We start from the raw sequence: 22,348 nt of genomic DNA on the forward strand, positions 1-22,348 counted from the left end.
AGCTGTGAAGACAGGCCAAGCCGTCAGGTTCTGATAGGTCTCTCCTGCCCTGCGGAGTCTACACTGAGACTGTGGCTCAGGAATTCTCTCATCGTGATGCGCTGAAGAATTACTTGGGGAGTTTTGAAAATGTCACACACACAGAGACTTTGATTCTGCTGGATTGGGCCTTGGAATCAGCATTTAAAAATCAGCACCCCCTGATGACTAATGCAGACCCCACTCTGGAAAATGCTACTGCAGGTAAGTGGGGAGGTGTTTGTTAAGCGGTGATGTGATCATGCCTTCATTGAAGGAAGATACTCAGAGAACACAAGGCAGGTGGACAGGGAAAGTTCTCCTAAGCCTGTGGAGTATTGGCTGTTCAACTATTAAGGTGAGAAGTGGGAAAGTGGAGATGATTGCCAGAGATATTTAGAGAGTCAAACTATCAGGCCTTGCTGACTGACTTGGTCCTTCCATGTGCCCTTGTTTCTTGCACCAGTATCACATCTGAGCACTGGTTTTGTTGTTTGCTTATTATCCCTCACTTTAGAACACAAAAGTCTTCTTAGTGAGAACTTCCAAAAAGGAGTTGATAGAGGGTTCAGTTTCTGAGAGGCTTCAGTTTCCTATTATAAAGGCATTTTTAGGGGATCTATAGCATACCTACCTCTAACACCTTTTCTAAGTTCCCTCTTGTACTCCTGACCACAGCTGCATAAAATGAACAGAACTAAGTGGAGGTGTCCCAGCCTTCCCAGAGCTTCCTGGCTGCCTTGACGCCTCGCCAAGGGAAGAAAAGACCAGGCTGGCTTACATTTTTTTTTAAAATTTGAGTATAGTTGATTTACAATGTTGTGTTAGTTTCAGGTGTACAGCAAAATGAATCAGTTATACATACGGTAAGTCCCCTACATATGAACCTTCAAGTTGCGAACTTTTAAAGATGCAAGTGTGCGTTCACATGTCCAATCAAGTAAGTTAGTTCACGTATCTGGTGTACATTGTCACATGCGTGCATCCTCTACAAGTGGTTGTGCTTTTGTGCACTTTACTGTACAGTACTGTATAGAGTACAGTAGTACAGTATCTTTATTTCAAGCCCAGGATATGCGGAAGCAAGCGTAAAAGCAGTGGTGACGTAGCTGGTACTGCTAAGAAGCGGCAGGAATTGGAGGCCCAGAGAAAGGATGAAGAGAGACAAGGGGAAGAAGAAGTAACTAAAGAACTGAAGAGATTCACGATGCAGGAAATGGCAAGGGGATTTTCTTTATTTGAGAAGGCACTGTGAGTTTTTGAGGCACAGGACCCGAGTGTAGAACTGTACAGGAAGGTTGCAGCAGCCTTTCAGAATGCAATCCAGTGCTACTGTGTCATCTATGACAAGAAAAAAAGAGCTACAACCCAGACATCCCTGGATCGTTTTTTCAAGAGGGTAGATAGAATTGAATCCAGCAAGGAACCAGAACCTGTGCCATCACCATCAGGCGTGAGTGAGATTGCAGCTTGCCCTCCATCTCCTATTGCTGACTATCCTTCAGCTCTACCATCTCCCACCTCCTCTCCCTCCTCCGGTCAGTAACTCTTCTTGTCTGTTCACTCGATGCCAGCCCCTGTATGCCAGCTGCTGTACTGTACTACTGTACTTTTCAAGGTACTGTACTGTAAGGTTAAAAATGTTTATTTTTTGTGTTTGTTTTTTATGTATTATTTATGTGAAAAGTATTATAAACCTATTATAGTACAGTACTGTGTAGCCGATTGTGTTAGTTGGGTACCTAGGCTAATTTTGTTGGACTGAAGAACAAATCGGACTTACGAATGTGCTTTCAGAATGGAACTCGTTCTTATGTAGGGGACTTACTGTATACATATATCCATTCTTTTTTAGATTCTTTTCCCATACAGGTTATTACAGAATATTGAGTAGAGTTCCTTGTGCTATACAGTAGGTTCTTATTAGTTATCTATTTTATACATAGTAGTGTGTATATGTTAATACCAGTCTCCTAATTTATCCCTCACACCCCCTCGCCTTTGGTAACCATGAGTTTGTTTTCTACATCCGTGACTTGATTTCTATTTTGTAAATAACTTCGTTTGTACTATTTTTTTTCAGATTCCTCATATAAGTGATATCATATGATATTTGTCTTTCTGACTTACTTCACTTAGTATGGTAATCTCTAGGTCCATCCATGTTGCTGCAGATGACATTATTTTGTTCTTTTTTATGGCTGAGTAATAGTCCATTGTATATATGTACCACATCTTCTTTATCCATTCCTCTGTTGATGGACATTTAGGTTGCTTCCGTGTTTTGGCTATTGTAAATAGTGCTGCAAGGAACATTGAGTGCATGCATCTTTTCGAATTATGGTTTTCTCTGGATATATGCCCAGGAGTGGGATTGCTGGGTCACATGGTAGTTCTATTTTTAGTTTTTTAAGGAACTTCCATACTGTTCTCCATAATGGTTGTACCAATTTATATTCCCATCAACAGAGTAGGAGGGTTCCTTTTTCTCTACACCCTCTCCAGCATTTATTATTTGTAGATTTTTTGATGATGGCCTTTCTGACTGGTGTGAGGGGATACCTCATTGTAGTTTTGATTTGCATTTCTCTAATGATTAGTGATGTTGAGCATCTTTTCACATGCCTATTGGCTATCTGTATGTCTTCTTTGGAGAAATGTCTATTTAGATCTTTCACCAATTTTTTAATTGGGTTGTTTTTTTTTTTTTGATATTGAGCTGCATGAGCTATTTGTATATTTTGGAGATTAATCCCTGTTGGTCACTTTGTTTGCAAATGTTTTCTCCCATTCTGTGGGTTGTCTTTTCATCTTGTTTATGGTTTCCTTTGCTGTGCCAAAGCTTTTAAGTTTAATTAGGTCCCATTTTTTGGTTTGTTTTTATTTTCATTGCTCTAAGAGGTAGATCAAAAAAGATATTGCTGAGATTGGTTCAAGATGGCGGAGTAGAAGGACGTGCTCTCACTCCCTCTTGCGAGAACACCAGAATCGCAACTAACTGCTGAACATTCATCGACAGGAAGACACTGGAACACACCAAAAAAGATACCCCATATCCAAAGACAAAGGAGAAGCCACAATGAGATGGTAGGATGGGCGCAATCACAAAAAAATCAAATCCTGTAACTGCTGAATGGGTGACTCACAAACTGTAGAACACTTATACCACAGAAGTCCACCCACTGGAGTGAAGTTTCTGAGCCCCATGTTAGGCTTCCCAACCTGGGGGTCCGGCAAAGAGAGGAGGAATTCCTAGAGAATCAGACTTTGGAGGCTAGCAGGATTTGACTGCAGGACTTCGACAGGACTGGGGAAAACAGAGACTCCACTCCTGGTGGGCACACACAAAGTAGTGAGCACACTGGGACCTAGGGGGAGGAGCAGTGACCCCATAGGAGACTGAACCTGACCTACCTGCTAGTGTCGGAGGGTCTCCTGCAGAGGCGGGGGTGGCTCTGTCTCACCGTGAAGACAGGGACACTGGCAGCAGAAGTTCTGGGAAGTACTCCTAGGCCTGAGCCCTCCCAGAGTCCATCATTAGCCCCACAAAAGAGCCCAGGTAGGCTCCAGTGTTGGGTCACCTCAGGCCAAACAACCAACAGAGAGGAAACCCAGCCCCACCCATCAGCAGACAAGTGGATTAAAGTTTTACTGAGCCCTGCCCACCAGAGCAACATCCAGCTCTACCCACCACCAGTCCCTCCCATCAGGAAACTTGCACAAGCCTCTTATATAGCCTCATCCACCAGAGGGCAGACAGCAGAAGCAAGAAGAAATACAGCCCTGCAGCCTGTGGAACAAAAACCACATTCACAGAAAGACAAGATGAAAAGGCAGAGGGCTATGTACCAGATGAAGGAACAAGATAAAACCCCAGAAAAACAACTAAATGAAGTGGAGATAGGCAACCTTCCAGAAAAAGAATTCAGAATAACGATAGTGAAGATGATCCAGGACCTCGGAGAAGAATGGGGGCAAAGGTCGAGAAGATGCAAGAAATGTTTAACAAAGATCTAGAAGAATTAAAGAACAAACAAACAGAGATGAACAATACAATAACTGAAATGAAAACCACACTAGAAGGAATCAGTAGCAGAATAACTGAGGCAGAAGAACGGATAAGTGACCTGGAAGACAGAATGGTGGAATTCACAGATGCAGAACAGAATAAAGGAAAAAGAATGAAAAGAAATGAAGACAGCCTGAGAGACCTCTGGGACAACATTAAATGCAACAACATTCGCATTATAGGGGTCCCAGAAGGAGAAGAGAGAGAGAAAGGACCTGAGAAAATATTGAAGAGATTATAGTTGAAAACTTCCCTAACATGGGAAAGGAAATAGCCACCCAAGTCCAGGAAGCGAAGAGAGTCCCATACAGGATAAACCCAGGGAGAAACATGCCGAGACACATAGTAATCAAATTGGCAAAAATTAAAGACAAAGAAAAATTATTGAAAGCAGTAAGGGAAAAATGACAAATAACATACAAGGGAACTCCCATAGGTTAACAGCTGATTTTTCAGCAGAAACTCTACAAGCCAGAAGGGAGTGGCATGATATACTTAAAGTGATGAAAGGAAAGAACCTACAACCAAGATTACTCTATCCAGCAAGGATGTCATTCAGATTCGATGGAGAAATCAATAGCTCTACAGCCAAGCAAACCCTAAGAGAATTCAGCACCACCAAATCAGCTCTACAACAAATGCTAAAGGAACTTCTCTAAGTGGGAAACACAAGAGAAGAAAAAGACCTACAAAACCAAACCCAAAACAATTAATGGTAATAGGAACATACATATCGATAATTCCCTTAAACGTGAAGGGATTGAATGCTCCAACCAAAAGACACAGGCTTGCTGAATGGATACAAAAACTAGACCCATATATATGCTGTCTACAAGAGACCCACTTAAGACCTAGGGATACATACAGAATGAAAGTGAGGGGATGGAAAAAGATATTTCATGCAAATGGAAATCAAAAGAAAGCTGGAGTAGCAATACTCATATCAGATAAAATAGACTTTAAAATAAAGAATGTTCCAAGAGACAAGGAAGGACACTACATAATGATCAAGGGATCAATCCAAAAAGAGATATAACAATTATAAATATATATGCACCCAACATAGGAGCATGTCTATACATAAGGCAACTGCTAACAGCTATAAAAGAGGAAATTGACAGTAATACAATAATAGTGGGGGACTTTAACACCTCACTTACACCAACGGACAGATCATCCAAACAGAAAATTAATAAGGAAACACAAGCTTTAAATGACACAATAGACCAGATAGACTTAATTGATATTTGTAGGACATTCCATCCAAAAAGAGCAGATTACACTTTCTTCTCAAGTGCACACGGATCATTCTCCAGGATAGATCACATCTTGGGTCACAAATCAAGCCTCAGTAAATTTAAGAAAATTGAAATCATATCAAGCAACTTTTCTGACCACAATGCTATGAGATTAGAAATGAATTACAAGGAAAAAGTGTAAAAAACAGAAACACATGGAGGGTAAACAATACATTACTAAATAACCAAGAGATCACTGAAGAAATCAAAGAGGAAAGCAAAAAATACCTAGAGACAAATGACAAGGAAAACACAATGATCCAGAACCTATGGGATGCAGCCAAAGCAGTTCTAAGAGGGAAGTTTATAGCTATACAAGCCTACCTCAAGAAACAAGAAAAATCTCAAATAAACAATCTAACCTTACACCTAAAGGAACTAGAGAAAGAAGAACAAACAAAACCCAAAGTTAACAGAAGGAGAGAAATCGTAAAGATCAGAGCAGAAATAAATGAAATAGAAACAAAGAAAACAATAGCAAAGATGAATAAAACTAAAAGCTGGTTCTTTGAGAAGATAAACAAATTGATAAACCATTAGCCAGACTCACCAAGAAAAAGAGGGAGAGGAGTCAAATCCATAAAATTAGAAAAGAAAAAGGAGAAGTTACAACAGACACTGCAGAAATACAAAGCATCCTAAGAGACTACTACAGGCAACTCTATGCCAATAAAATGGACAACCTGGAAGAAATGGACAAATTTGTAGAGAGGTATAACCTTCCAAGACTGAACCAGGAAGAACTAGAAAATATGAACAGACCAATCACAAGTAATGAAATTGAAACTGTCATTAAAAACCTTCCAACAGGGGCTTCCCTCGTGGCGCAGTGGTTGAGAGTCTGCCTGCCAATTCAGGGGACACGGGTTCGTGCCCCGGTCCGGGAGGATCCCACATGCCGTGGAGCAGCTGGGCCCAGGAGCCATGTCCGCTGAGCCTGTGCGTCCTGAGCCTGTGCTCCGCAACAGGAGAGGCCACAACAGTGAGAGGCCCGCGTACCGCAGGAAAAAAAAAAAAAAAAAAACCTTCCAACAAACAAAAGTCCAGGACCAGATGGCTTCACAGGTGAATTCTATCAAACATTTAGAGAAGAGCTAACACCCATCCTTCTCAAATGCTTCCAAAAAATTGCAGAGGAGGGAACACTCCCAAACTCATTCTATGAGGCCACCATCACCCTGATACCAAAACCAGACAAAGATACTACAAAAAACGAATATTATAGACCAGTATCACTGATGAATATAGATGCAAAAATCCTCACCAAAATGCTAGCAAACAGAATCCAACAACACATTAAGAGGATCATACACCATGATCAAGTGGGATTTATCCCAGGGATGCAAGGATTCTTCAGTATACATGAATCAATCAATGTGATATACCGTATTAACAAATTGAAGAAGAAAAACCATATGATCATCTCAATAGATGCAGGAAAAGCTTTTGACAAAATTCAACACCCATTTATGATAAAAACTCTACAGAAAGTGGGCATAAAGGGAAACTACCTCAACATAATAAAGGCCACATACGACAAACCCGCAGCAAATATCATTGTCAATTGTGAAAACCTGAAAGCATTTCCTCTAAGATCAGGAACAAGACAAGGTTGTCCACTCTCGCCACTATTATTCTACATAGTATTGGAAGTTTTAGCCACAGCAATCAGAGAAGAAAAATAAAAGGAATACAAATTGGAAAAGAAGAAGTAAAACCGTCACTGTTTGCAGATGACATGATACTATATGTAGAGAATCCTAAAGATGCCACCAGAAAACTATTAGAGCTAATCAATGAATTCAGTAAAGTTGCAGGATACACAATTAATGCACAGAAATCTCTTGCATTCCTATACACTAATGATGAAATATCTGAAAGAGAAATTAAGGAAACACTCCCACTTACCATTGCAACAAAAAGAATAAAATACCTAGGAATAAACCTACCTAGGGAGAAAAAAGATCTGTATGTAGAAAACTATAAGACACTGATGAAAGAAATTAAAGATGATACAAAGAGACAGAGAGATATACCATGTTCTTGGATTGGAAGAATCAATATTGTGAAAATGACTATACTACCCAAAGCAATCTACAGATTCAGTGCAATCCTTATCAAATTACCAGTGGCATTTTTTACAGACCTAGAACAAAAAATCTTAAAATTTGTAGGGAGACACAAAAGACCCTGAATAGCCAAAGCAGTCTTGAGGGAAAAACACGGAGCTGGAGGAATCAGACTCCCTGACTTCAGACTATACTTCAAAACTACAGTAATCAAGACAATATGGTACTGGCACAAAAACAAAAATATAGATCAATGGAACAAGATAGAAAGCACAGAGATAAACCCACGCACCTATGGTCAACTAATCTATGACAGAGGAGGCAAGGATATGCAATGGAGAAAAGACAGTCTCTTCAATAAGTGGTGCCGGGAAAACTGGACAGCTACATGTAGAAGAATAAAATTAGAACATTCCCTAACACCATACAGGAAAATAAACTCAAAATGGATTAGAGACCTAAATGTAAGACTGGACACTATAAAACTCTTAGAGGAAAACATAGGAAGAACATTCTGACATAAATCACAGCAAGGTCCTTTTTCTTTTTGCGGTATGTGGGCCCCTCACTGTTATGGCCTCTCCTGTTGCGGAGCACAGGCTCCGGATGCACAGGCTCTGCAGCCATGGCTCACGGGCCCAGTCGCTCCGTGGCATGTGGGATCTTCCTGGACCAGGGCACAAACCTGTGTCCCCTGTATCGGCAGGCGGACTCTCAACCACTGCGCCACCAGGGAAGCCCAGCAAGGTCTTTTTTGATCCACCTCCTAGAGTAATGGAAATAAAAACAAAAATAAACAAATGGGACCTAATGAAACTTAAAAGCTTTTGCACAGCAAAGGAAACCATAAACAAGCTGAAAAGACAACCTTTAGAATGGGAGAAAATATTTGCAAACAAATCAACGGACAAAGAATTAAAGTCCAAAATATATAAACAGCTCGATATTAAAAAAAAAGAAACAACCCAATCCAAACATGGGAAGACCTAAATAGGCTTTTCTCCAAAGAAGACATACAGATGGCCAAGAAGCACATGAAAAGCTGTTCAGCATCACTAATTATTAGAGAAATGCAAATCAAAATACAATGAGGTATCACCTCACACCAGTCAGAATGGCCATCATCAGAAAATCTACAGACAGCAAATGCTGGAGAGGGTGTGGAGAAAAGGGAACCCTCTTGCATTGTTGGTGGGAATGTAAATTGATAGAGCCACTATGGAGAACAGTATGGAGGTTCCTTAAGAAACTAAAAATAGAATTGCCATATGACCCAGCCAACCCACCGCTGGGCATATACCCAGAGAAAACCATAATTCAAAAAGACACATGCACTGCCGTGTTCATTGCAGCACTATTTACAATAGCCAGGTCATGGAAGCAACCTAAATGCCCATCGACAGACGAATGGATAAAGAAGATGTGGATAAAGAAGATATATGCAGTGGAATATTACTCAGCTATAAAAAGGAACGAAATTGGGTCATTTGTAGAGACTTGGATGGATCTAGAGACTGTCATACAGAGTGAAGTAAGTCAGAAAGAGAAAAACAAATATCGTATATTAACGCATATATGTGGAACCTAGAAAAATGGTACAGATGAACCAGTTTGCAGGGCAGAAATTGAGACATAGATGTAGAGAACAAATGTATGGACACCAAGGGGGGAAAGCAGTGGGGTGGTGGGGGTGGTCGTGTGATGAATTGGGAGATTGAGATTGACATGTATACACTGATGTGTATAAAATTGATGACTAATAAGAACCTGCCGCATAAAAAAATAAATAAAAGAAAAAAAAGTAACATGACTGCTTAAAAAAAGAAGATATTGCTGTGATTTATGTCAGAGTGTTTTCTCTATGTCTTTCTCTAAGAGTTTTATAGGATCTGGCCTTACACTTAGGTCTTTAATCCATTTTGAGTTTATTTTTGTGTATGGTGTTAGGGAGTGTTCTAATTTCATTCTTTTACATGTAGCTGTCCAGTTTTCCCAGCACCACTTATTGAAGATACTTTTATTCTCCACTGTATATTCTCGCCTCCTTTGTCATAGATTAGGTGACCATAGGTGTGTGGGTTTATCTCTGGGCTTTCAATCCTGTTCCATTGATCTACATTTTGTTTCTGTACCAGTACCCTATCATTTTGATTACTGTAGCTTTGTAGTATAATCTGAAGTCAGGGAGCTTGATTCCTCCAGCTCTGGTGTTCTTTCTCAATATTACTTTGGCTATTCAGGGTCTTTTGTGTTTGCATACGAATTGTAACTTTTTGTTCTAATGTTGTGAAAAATGCCACTGGTAAGTTAATGGGGATTGCACAGAATCTGTAGACTGCTTTGGGTAGTATAGGGCTTATATTTTTAATAGAAGAGGGAATAAAGTTATTTGCTCACCCTGCACACATAACAGCTTTTATTTATTTATTTAGTGGAAATTTATATGACTGCATAACCTAGTCATAGAAGGATACAAACTTATTAAGTACTGACACATGATATAAACAGTAAATGGAAATGTTAGCAAGATAATAAAGACCTGAGTTTCAAATGGACTTCAACCAAGAATACTTTAATCATGCCCACATATATTTTATTTACTTTGTTTTCTTGAAAGTTCACTTTCTATTTGCTATTTCCTTGGGAGGGATGTCTTTGATCTCAATTTCTAAGTTTGTTTTTTCCAGGCAGTGGACTCTGAGACTGAGGAGGGGAACTGAAGTTTTGAAACTTACCAGTTATTTGGGGACTTGCTCTGTATGTTGCTGCCATGGTTACATCTAATACCATGATAAATGCACGCAGGTTCTCTCCCCACTAGTCCCAGAGCCCTTTCTCTGGCCAGGCACCCAGTGTACTTACAAAAGAATATTCTTGCAACTTGGCCCTTTTTCTTCATCTTGGGCTGCTGCCATTGTTTTCTGTACCTCTTGGGGTTCCTTTGCCCTCAGACAGGGCTGTGGTTGCACAGTGGATTTTCTCCAACCTTCCCAAGTGTGTTCCTTAAAAGTTTGTTCCCACTAGCATTCAAGTTGGAGTACATGTCCTTTCATATTTGGGGGTTTATATCTGGTAGGCATTTGAGAAAGACAGAGATAATTCCTTTCCCAATGCAATGCTCAGTATACTTCGTCCCCCAGATGAGTGGCACTCTGCCAGCCACCTTCTAGGTCAATAATGAATTTATTCATATCCCAATGGCAATTGATCAAATTTAACATGCATTTTAATTAAAACCCCTAATAAACTAGAAAGAGAAAAAGAAGAAAATGTTGATCAAATGATGCAGCGTATTTATCAGAAAGGGACTACAAACATCAAACTTAACGATAGAAAACATGAGAGGCCTTCCTTTTAAAGTCAGGAAGGTGGCGCTCTTCCGGAGAGTCCAGGCAACACACAAGAAAAAAAATTTAAAAAGATGCATAAAGTTTGCAAAGGGAAGGATGATATTTTTATTTAGTCTAAAAGAATCATCTAAAAGTAATTAAACTAATAAATTCAGTAAGAGGAGCAAACAATAAAAGCATAAAAATCAATCATTTTCTGGTAAAACATCAAAAATGTCAAAATGTCCAAAAATACGTGGGGGGCTATTGTACATGAGAGAAAAACTCACACACAATAGCCCCCATACACGTGCAAAAATGGACTTCAGAATCTGTACTGAAGAAACAACTACAGAACTTTACTAAAGTACATAAAATAAAAATTGAATAATTGGAGAGAAATACCAGGTTCCTAGAAGGAAAAACTTCATATTGTGAATATATCAACATTCTCTGAAATAGTCTGTAAATGTAACATAATTTTAATAAACGTCCAAATCATTGTTTTTGGAGATTAGGGGATTTATTAGTTAATGTTAAGTTTTATCTGTAAGAATAAATGGGTGATAACAGTCAGGAAATTCTGAGGAAGAAAAATACATTGAAAAGAAAAATAACTTCAGAATTTCAGAATAGCAGGGTATTGGTATCCAAATAGATACATGGATCTTCAGAACTGAATGAGAAGTCCAAAAACAGACCCATGTGTATATTGGAAATTACAGTATGATGAGAGGCATTTCATACTATCAAGGAAACAATATTTAATTAAAAATATTACACAATGAATTGTAATTTTTGATAAAAATGAAATTAGTGTCCTACCTCACATTACACCCAAAATAAATTCCAAAAGGATTAAAAATTTAAGTATTAAAGTATTGAAACCTTACATTATTTGAAATATATATTTTCCTCTTACATTTATTGATTGATTGACTTAGCTTGGGGCATGTAGTGGATGCCAGGATGCAGGCACTGTTCCTCCGGCTTCCGGGGCTGTTGACTGCTAATGGCTCACAGCTGCATTCCTTGTGTGACATGCCCTCAGCTCAGTGGCTCTCATCTGGGGGCAGTTATACCCCCAGGAGCCACTGGCAATATCTGGAGGCCTTTTGATTGGCTGGTGGTGAGGAGGGGAGTGCTACTGGCATTTAGTGAGTGGAGGCCAGAGATCTTGCTAACCATCCTATAATGCACAGGACAGCTCTTTGCCCCAACAAGAAATTATCTGGTCCAAAATGACAATAGTGCCACTATGGAGAAATCCTGACCTAGCCAAGGGAAGCTGTCTTGCCTAATGTTATACCCCCTGCCCAGTACCAGTCCGCATCCAGTGCAGTGCTACAAAACCCTGGCCCCTTTGCCTCACTTTGGGATAACTGTGGACTGAAGTCTCTGTGGCGCCTGCATTGCAGTTCAATTTTTCTTCTGCCCAATCCTGCTTCCCTCACTTTCTTACAGGTGTTGTTTCAATAAACTCCCCAATAAACATCCTGCAAGCAAATCTCTATCTCAGGGTTTATTTCTCAGGAACCTAAGACAGTTGGTACCAGGAATGGTCCAGGAAACTGACTGTCCAATAGGATTTTGAGGCTGGTGTATGCAGTGTCCAGCTGGTAATTAGGACCCCATGACTGGTGCTAAGTGAAGGACTGATAAGCCTGGCATGCTGTATCAGTGCAATTGTTCGAACTTTTACCGGAAGTGACCTGGAGAAGGTGCCAATAGAAGGGAATGTACTGACAGGTACAAACTCTCAGGTGTTTGCGAGGAACAGGAAAAGTACTCCTTTAAGGACTGTGGAATCTGCTGGCTATTGCTGGCTGTTATCAGTATTTTTGAGAAAGACAATGAAAGGTAGAGGGATAACTAGTCACCAGTTAAGGGCGAAATGTGAAAGTCGGAGGGCCTCCTTGTCTGTTCCTGCAACTGCAGGGCAGACAGTGCTGAGGGTTAAAAAAAATAGATATTGCTGTGATTTATGTCAGAGTGTTTTCCCTATGTCTTTCTCTAAGAGTTTTATAGTATCTGGCCTTACACTTAGGTCTTTAATCCATTTTGAGTTTATTTTTGTGTATGGTGTTAGGGAGTGTTCTAATTTCATTCTTTTACATGTAGCTGTCCAGTTTTCCCAGCACCACTTATTGAAGAGACTGTTTTTCTCCACTGTATATTCTTGCCTCCTTTGTCATAGATTAGGTGACCATAGGTGTGTGGGTTTATCTCTGGGCTTTCAATCCTGTTCCTTTTACACTTAATTTTAAGTGTAAAAGATGAAGGCTGACTTCTCAACCCCAGCAAGTCTCCTACACTGATTGAGAAGGAGAGGGATCCTGGGACTTGAGATGGGGACACCTGGGTCACTGCACTCAAGAACTTTCAAAACACAGACAAATTTGAACCCTTTAGACCTGCATAAGAGAGCCACTCCTCCCTGCTAAAGGCTAGTGTCCCTTCCCACCCCCCAAAGATGACTCAGAGGTCTCTGCTCAGTAGATCACACAGGTTCTGCTCAGGATCTGTGCTCACCTTCCCTCCTGGCCATCAGACCAATCACTAGGATCAAGTCATGAACATAACCCAGCTGGGGAAGTAAGTGCTGGGCCTATAAGGGAGGAAAGGAATTAGATACAGAAGATCTTTGGGACCTAGCCAAAATGTATTGACAGAAGCCAGTATGGTATTATGAGACTGGAGCCTAAAGATTCTGGATAAAATGGGGGTGGAATGTAAAGTTGGGTAAAGAAGAGTTTCTCAGTAGAAGAACACTTGCCTGGGACACAGATTATTTTCTTCCTGGCAAGGACCCCAGGAGACAGTGTTAGTGGGCTCTAGGAAGCTTGGAAAAAGCAAGAGCCCACATTTAAATGAGAAGTCCAGGACAGGTGGAAGCAAAACACACAGAGAAATGGGCATTCCAGAACAGATATGCTCTGTAAGACTGGAAATAAGCACTGATGGATAGGGTCTGGAGGACACTCTATTTACCAAAATGATAAGGAATGTGCTGGTGGGGAGGCCATTAGCGTTACTGAGAAGCTCAGGGATGACCGTCCTCTGTAGGCCACAGCTCACAGTAGAAAATTTCTTACAAAACCGATCATAGTAGAATGCGGCTGATAGTATCCTGCAAACGTAGAGGCAAGATGTTGGCACTTAACTGTCAGAAGCAAGATGAACACAGTTCTTGTAATGAGCAGTCAGATTGGAGTGGCAGCCAGCACGGTCTGACATTCAGAGAGTGATAGAGATGGTTCATAGAACGTGGTGGTCCCAGGGGCTGGCTGGCTGGACAGCTGACAAAGATACTTCTTAATTTATACACTCAAAAGAAATCAAGGATAAATAATCAAGATGGTAAGAGCAGCCACCCCAATAAAAAAAACCAAAAAACAGTGATTCTCTGCCTATTTTCTGGACCTGAGCCGGTTCTCAGATCCTGAATCCATTCACTGAATGATGACCCTGTGATGACCCTGTATCATCATGGCTAGTGTATAGAGTAATGATCCCCCTAGGCCTTCCCCAGTGGGACCTGTGGCCATTTATGAAGGTAAATGTAGTGTGGATAATGCAGAACACCCAGACATTTTGATGACAGTTGGACACGGGGTTTCAATTGATACCAGTACCTGGCGACCTGAAGTGTTTGAATAACCCTCTTATTAGTGGGGAATGTGTAAAAACCAGACGAAGAATGGGGTCCTGAGCAGGAACTGAGATCTAACCAGTGGTCATTTTGCTAGTCACTGAATGTTTATTTGTAATGAACATCTCTGGGAGTTGGAAGAACCTTCTTTTTGGTTCATTCTTCTGTGGAATAAGATATATCATAGTTGGAAAGGCCAAGTGGAAGCCTCTGAACCTGCTTCCTCCCTTACCAAGCTATTAATCAACAGCATTATCACATCCTGGGGTGAATGGCAGAGATTAATGTCACCCTTAGAGATGTAAAGGATGCAGGGGCAGTGGCCCTCATCATTTCTCCATTTAATTCCCAAGTCTGGCTCAATACAAAAAGTAGGTGAATTCTAGAGTATGACTATGACAAACTCAATCAAATAGTAGTATCAACTGCAGCTGCTATGTCTGGTGTAGTATCCTTGCTAGGGGAAATTAGCACAGCCTTGTACATGGTATGAAGCCAATGATCTGGCGAGTGGGATCAAAGTGGTGCGCATTTGCGTGGGACAGATAATGGCATACATTTACCTTCTTGGACAAGACTTATGCTAACTCTCCCACCCTCTGTCATAATATAATCCGAAGATACCTAGAAAATGAGGATATTCCACAGAACATCATCGGGATTCACTGTATTGATGGCATCATATTAACCAGGCAATTTGAGAAAAAATTAGCAAATTGTTGGAGGATTAGTTAAGACAAACGCAAATTTGACAGGCATATCCCTCCAAAATTTATTTCGATCTGTAATCAAGCCCATAATTAAGTTTCCTTACAGACATGGTCTTGTGCTGAGGGCTATACTAAAGGCGTCAAGCAAGTGTGAATGTAGTTACGGTGAAATCCCAAGGGGAAAAGTGCAGTCAATGAAAATACCTGCCTTCCTATTGGCTCAGACCAGACCTGCCTCTAGGCTAGAGTCTGGACAGGCATCTCATACTGGCCCTGCCAAACGCCAGTGGCTGGCCCTACCGCTGCCCTCACCAAATCTGCAAATAAGCAACAGGTGATCTCCACAGGGTTCCAATAGGCTATCAGGTCACACACAGTACTTTGCTTGGAAAAACTCACTTATGTATCTCATCACTGATCAAATTCAAGTACTTCATATTTACAGTTTAAAAGCTTGAAATGGGTTAAGTTATCATAGCCCAGCTTCATGACACTGATGCATGTGCTTGTAGCGAGTGGCTATGAGCTTGGTGCTCTTTGATTTAAGTGCAGGAAGCTTTTATTTTTGAATTTCTGCTTACTCATGGCAATACATGAAACAATCAGTTTTAATATCTTTAGGGTTAAGTGCACTCATGTCATTTAGAATTAAATGATTTTTATTAAGCACTTTTACAAACTATCTACATGCTATACAACTCCACTGATTAAGGATCATGGTGACTGGTAAAACAGCAGCCCCCATGAATTAGGGAAGCATTAGTGAAAAGCAGTCTCTGAGTACATCACAGAATGCATTCAGTACTAAGTAACTCAAATGTCACAAGAGAGTCCGAATGAAAATTTCTCTCCACAAAGCAAATACAAAGCAAAGATAACCCTGTGGGCTATATTGGATTCTAATAGTGACATATCCCTGGTGTGTGGTCTTTCTGCTTCTCCTGGCCTATATCATCCCCCACTCCACTCTCACCTCAGTCCCGCCCTCCTCATCTTCTAAGGTTAGCAGGTTATTTCTCTTGGAGGCTGCTGGGAAATGGGGCTGGGAATGGGGCAGTAGTCAGCCTACCCAGGCCCTGTTCCCCTGTAAAAGCTTTGCAGTAGAGCTGCTCACCAGCAGAGGGCAGCATAAATCTGTTGCCTTGCACATGCTCAGAGAGGCTTTGGGTTTCCCCCACCTCTAAAGACAGACTGGGGCTTCTGGGTGTGGCTCTCCCCACCTACCCAGGCAGGTATCACTGTGACAACACATGATTCTGTGTGCTGTGAAAACTGATCATATCTCCAGTTCGTACTACTTGATCAAAACGAGTGACAGTCTCTCTTGTTTCAGCTGGGCATGGTTATAGACATCAGGTGGAGACCCCTGAGCTTACTCTAGGATTCCCTGGGGAGTCACAGTTTCATTTTTGGCTCAGAGGTGGGTTTTTTTGTTTACTTTTTATCTTTGGTGTGTGTGTGTTTGACTTTCCCTCAAAGGAAAAAAAAAAGCCAAAAAAAGGCAAACCAAAATTAAATTCTTGAAAGAGATATTATTCAACTTGTGGCTGTGTGAACTGGCAAACCTTTCTCTTTACCTCCATCAGAAAGATTTCTAGAGTCAAAAGAATCTTATTGGCTTTTATTGGAACTAGCATCCATACTTCCAACTAGTTCAAGTGGTTGCTTTCGTACAGCTGTCAGGCCTCAGTTGTAAGAATATGTTTCTCAGCATAATGATAGCCAGGGTTGACTGTAGTGGTGGTCCTTGAAGATCAAAGCCAAAACCTGGCTGCTAGGAGAAATATTATTTCCTTTATGGAGAATTAGCCTAAGAAAGTGAGTGATTGTTATTACAAGCTGCACCTGACTTCATCGATGACACATCTCGCACCAGTGGGGAGACTACACTGTCATTCCGTTTTCTTCAGGGAACAAAGATACTCCTCTAAATGCTACGGACTGAGTGGTGAACTTCAGCTCACACCTGGGTCATGCCTGAGGCCTTGCTTGATGAGTTTCAAGTGCCGTAAGGAGCCAGAGGAAGAAGCTTCTTCCTGAAAGGTAAGGGAGGATTGGCCCCAGAGGGAGCAGTGGGGATCACGCAGCTGAAAGACTTGAAGAGAGGTTGGAGATGGGGTTGTGGTGGGGTAACCAGAGCGGGGAGAGAGAACTCAGGCGGGGAGCGCACCTCTGGCAGGGGCGGCCGGTGGGAAGGGTGGGAGGCACTACCCTTTGGCACTCTTAATTCTGGAAGGCAGTGTCCCTTGGTGGTGACAAGGGAAGCTCTAAATTAAGCTTTTATTTCTTCCTGCGGCACCATTTGGAGAACTGCCTGATTCTTCACTTAAGAACTTAATTTTTCTGTATTGTGGTCTGGAGGGCTTGGTTTCGTGGAGGCTGGTAGGCTTGGGGCAGCAGGAGGACTATTTACTTGAGAGTTCAGGGCTAAGGGCAGAGAGGAACACTGTCTCCAGTCTGTGGATTGTTTTCGATTACCAAAAGCATAGAGACCAATGACCCAAGACGGTCACAAACATGAGCGGTGCCAAGACTAATCTTTCTAAATTCTCTGCTCCTCCCTGCTTATAACTTCTTTTGGGTCGCTCAAAGTTAAAAGAAGATTTTGTTTCCGACTTTCCTTCCAACTCAACTCTTTCTTCCCCGAGGATTTGTCTTTCTTGGATAGGTACCCCTCCTCTGTACTTTCACACCCTGGGCCATAGCATCTATCAAGAGTGGAAATTTCCCTTCTAGACTGTGAGCTTCATGAGGGCAGAGATATTGTCAGTTTTTTCCTGGTTCTAGCCCTAAAGCATATCACAGCGCCTGCACAAAATAGGTGATCAAGAACTAGATGTTGGATAAATGCATGAGTAGATTTACTTGTCTTATCACATTTAATCCTTACAGTTTCTGTGGTTACCTTCCATTTAACAGATGTGAAAACCGAGGCTTAAGCAGTTACATAAATTTCTCAAGATTATACAGCTATTATATAATTCAGGAAGAGGCAGTATTTGAATTGGGCCTTGAAGGGTAAGTAGAATTTCAACAAGTGCACAAGGGAACTTCAAAGAGGAGGTAAGCACATGAATTTAAGTATGGAAATAGCAAAGCATGGGGCATATTTGGGGGTTGGTTATTGTTGACTTTGGTATTGTAAAAAGGTACGTGCCATGGTGTAGTGGAAGGCCTGAAATGGAGGCTGGAGTAACAGTGAAGTAACAATAATAAGAGTAGATAACATTTATTGAGCATTCAGTACATGCCAACACAGTTCTAAACACTTAAATGTGAAAAATACATCTATAAATAGCTAGTACATGCCCATGGTAACAAAGTTTAAAGAAACAGAAGGGTATACAGTGAAGAGTAGGACTCCTTCCCCTGCCTATATTTTCCTCTACCTCGTTTCCCTCTCCTGAAGCAACCATTGCTACTGGTTTTTTGTATATCCTTCTAGAGAGTCCTATTCTATGTATATGGAAGTATATATATATGTTATATATACTTATTTTACACCAATGGTCATGTACTAATATACTGTTCTACTGCTGGATTTTTTTTCCATTTTCAATGTGTTAGAGACCAGCTCATATTCTGGAGCTGCCTCATTCTTTTAAACTGCTTCTTAGTATTCCATTATATGGATGTGCTATAATCTATTTAACCAGTTCCTTCCCAGTAGACATTTAGGGTGTTGTAAATCTTTTGCCATTACAGTCACCTATATTTAATATCCTTACATGTTTGCTTTCAACTCATGTGTGAATGTATCTGTAAGCTAATTTCTAGAAGTAGAATTGATGGATTAAATGGAATGTGCATTTTAACTTTTCACAGATTTTGTAAAATTGCTCTCCAAAGAAGTTATTCTACTTTATATTTTTACCCACAATGTATTATCAAACTTTCTGACCTTTGCCAATTGGATAGGTCAAAAATGGATTTTCACTGTTGTTTTAATTTATAATTCTCCTATTATGAGTAAAATGAGCATTACTTGATATATTTTAAATATAATCCAATTTTATTTCATAAAATATAAATAAAATTTATAACATTTAAATTAGTTAAAATTTAAAGTTTAAATATAGTTTATAATAAATAATATAAAATATTTTATAAAGATAAAATAATATATTTTATATATTATTATTATATATAGTTTTCCTTTTTTCTATAATTGTGCTTATTTTCTGTTCTGGTTCTATTTCTATGTTGGTTTTTCCTGACTTTTTAAATCAATTTGTTTGACCTCTTTATATATTAGGGGAATTAGCCCATTAGTATTATATGTCTTACAAACATTTTTCCCTTAATTCATCATCATTTTTCTGATATGGTATTTTTATGTTTTTATTTTTTTAATGTTTTATCTCAGAAAATTTCAAACATATACAAAAATAGAATAGATTAGCAAATTTTTATGGGTCAAATACCCGGCATTATCAATATATAGACAAACAATTCATTTACTGTCACCCCTCCCTGCATTACTTCTATCCCTGTGCCCTGCTGGATTATTATTTTTAAATTTATTTATTTATTTATTTTTGGCTGTGTTGGGTCTTCGTTTCTGTGCGAGGGCTTTCTCTAGTTGCGGCGAGCGGGGGCCACTCTTCATCGCGGTGCGCGGGCCTCTCGCTGTCGCGGCCTCTCTTGTTGCGGAGCACAGGCTCCAGACGCGCAGGCTCAGTAATTGTGGCTCATGGGCCCAGTTGCTCCACGGCATGTGGGATCTTCCCAGACCAGGGCTCGAACCCGTGTCCCCTGCATTGGCAGGCGGATTCTCAACCCCTGCGCCACCAGGGAAGCCCCTTGATGGATTATTTTTAAATAAATATGTCATTTTATGTTATTTTTGGTTTTAATAATTTAGTCCTGCAGTGACTTTAATGTTTGCATAGGCAAATTTATCAGTCTTTCATTTTATGGTTTCTGTTGTGTAGATCACCAGAAACTCCCTGAGAATATATATAATCACAGCAAACTTTTGAGGTGAGTAATATTTTAAAGATGAGCAAAATTGAGCCACAGAGAAGTTCGGGTACTTTATCTAAGGGGATACAGCTTGTAAAGGGTAGGACTTGGGACCAAACCCTGGCAACCTAATCCAGGGCCCCCTCTCCTGACCACTACACCATACCCCTGCCCAGCGGAACTACACTGTGTAACGGCCATGCTGATCAAGGCTGAGGCCTCACGTTGGCACTCAGGTTCATTCGTGGCTGCTAAACAGTGCAGTCGTGCACAACTCCTCTGCTCCACAGTGACTGCACGTGAGCCTTCCAACGCCGTGCACTTTGGAGGGGGAGGGGGAGGGGGTTCTGTCACAGATGGCCTGAGAATCTCATGAAAGTTCCTGGACCCTGGTCATAGGAAGCATGCATATTCACACACATGGACACACACACACACGCACACGTACACGGGATCCAGGGACTTGCTTATCTTCATTCTGTCATCTCTGTATTAGTCAAGGAAACAGGCTCTCAGTTATCATGAATCTGGATTGGATATTTATCAGGGATTTTTATCATTCGGTTCCCTAGAGAACAGTACAGTTGGATTATATTTGTATTTGTAGGCAGGTGAGGATGACCCATTTAATCAATACATCTGAAGGCTAAGAGGTAAGTTACATTATTCAGGCTCAGTAACAAAGCTTATGTTAATTTAACCTGACGTGGAGCGTGTTAGGTTAATATGATTTGGACTACATGTATCATTTTTAGAAATTGATGTTTTTGTTGCTGGTTTCTCCCGACATTTTTGAACTATAATATGGAATGCAGTACTTCTTCAACAAAGAAGGTAATTCTCACTAGTGAAGGTAATTAATGGTTATTTGATCATATTACAGCCTAGACATGATGTTTTTGCTACACAATAGGTTTCCTAATTGGTGATCCAAGGATGACCATGTTCATTTTCTGCCGATAGAGATTTCCTACTGTGCATGGCATTATCTCTTAATACTGTGATAGCAGCAAATGATGGTCATAGCCAGTAAGAAAATTAATTTACAGTGCTTCGACAATCATTATAAAAGACCTAATAATGCTAATTTAGGTGTAGTCATTTAATTAGTTAATTAAATAGGACCTTGCTGCCAATCTCCTACAGTGGAGCATACTGTGTGGTAGGTGTTTGCTAAAGCTGAACAATGCCAAGGGAAGGTAGATGAGTACACACTGACCCCCCACTAATGCATGTGATGTTTATAGTTATGAAAGCACAAGCAGAAGCAATTGCTTTCCTCAAAATCGGAAACAAACAACCAAATTTCTTTTAAAATTGTTATTTTCCTCCTATTTTATGAGGAAAAAACTTTGCCGGCTTGTTAGCTAGTTTTACAAACTCCCCCAAAAATGTCATTAAATTTTGATTTGATTTCTGAAGTTCAAAACACTCTCCCCAGTTTATTACCCCTTGGTTTTTCTTAAAGAAAATAATAAAATCACTGCCATCTGGTTGAAAACTCCCAATATCTCCATCTATTAAACGACTCTTAGTTGCAGCACTTGTATCTAACTTGTAAAACTTGTATACACACGTAGGCCATAAACAAAAATGGGGTTTCTAATTTTAATTAGCTCGTCAAGCCGGTGGTCCCGCATAGCTGGGAATTCAGCAGAGGTCCCAGTTACTTCTCTCCTTTCAGCTTTTGTTATTTCACACTAATAGGTTTTTGTATTTTTAGTCTGTCTGCATGTGAGAAGTACCCTGTCCCTTCAGTGAGTTTAGCTGCTTTTCCTTGGGCTTTGCCAGATGTCCTAATTCTTTTTTTTTTTTTTTTGACCTGTGGCGGGGTGCAGAGGGCAAGCATCGGGACATCCAGAACATCACGTATTTCTCATTTGAATGCAACGTAATTCCTCAGAAAGATCTATCTTTACCAATAAGGTGAAATACTCCTTTTCTGTCAGCCTGAAATAAGTAATTTTAAATGTTTTTGTATTATAAAGTAGGAAATGGTTTCTTTCCTTAAAAAAAAAGTGGTATTGAACATGATTACAATAAAAACTATCTGACTGGATGGAAGTTCACATCGTCTTCGAGTTTACAAAACAACAATAGATTTTCTTTCTGTTAATTCAGATATTCATAGGTTGTCTGGTCTGGCCTTCTGCCACAGTACACCTATAATTCCTATTTTAAAATATTAATTAACTTTTAAACATAAGTCCTTTAGCTCTGGATACAGTACTGTCTATG

Source organism: Lagenorhynchus albirostris, chromosome 1, assembly GCF_949774975.1.
Source record: "Lagenorhynchus albirostris chromosome 1, mLagAlb1.1, whole genome shotgun sequence".
NCBI classification, from domain to species: domain Eukaryota; kingdom Metazoa; phylum Chordata; class Mammalia; order Artiodactyla; family Delphinidae; genus Lagenorhynchus; species Lagenorhynchus albirostris.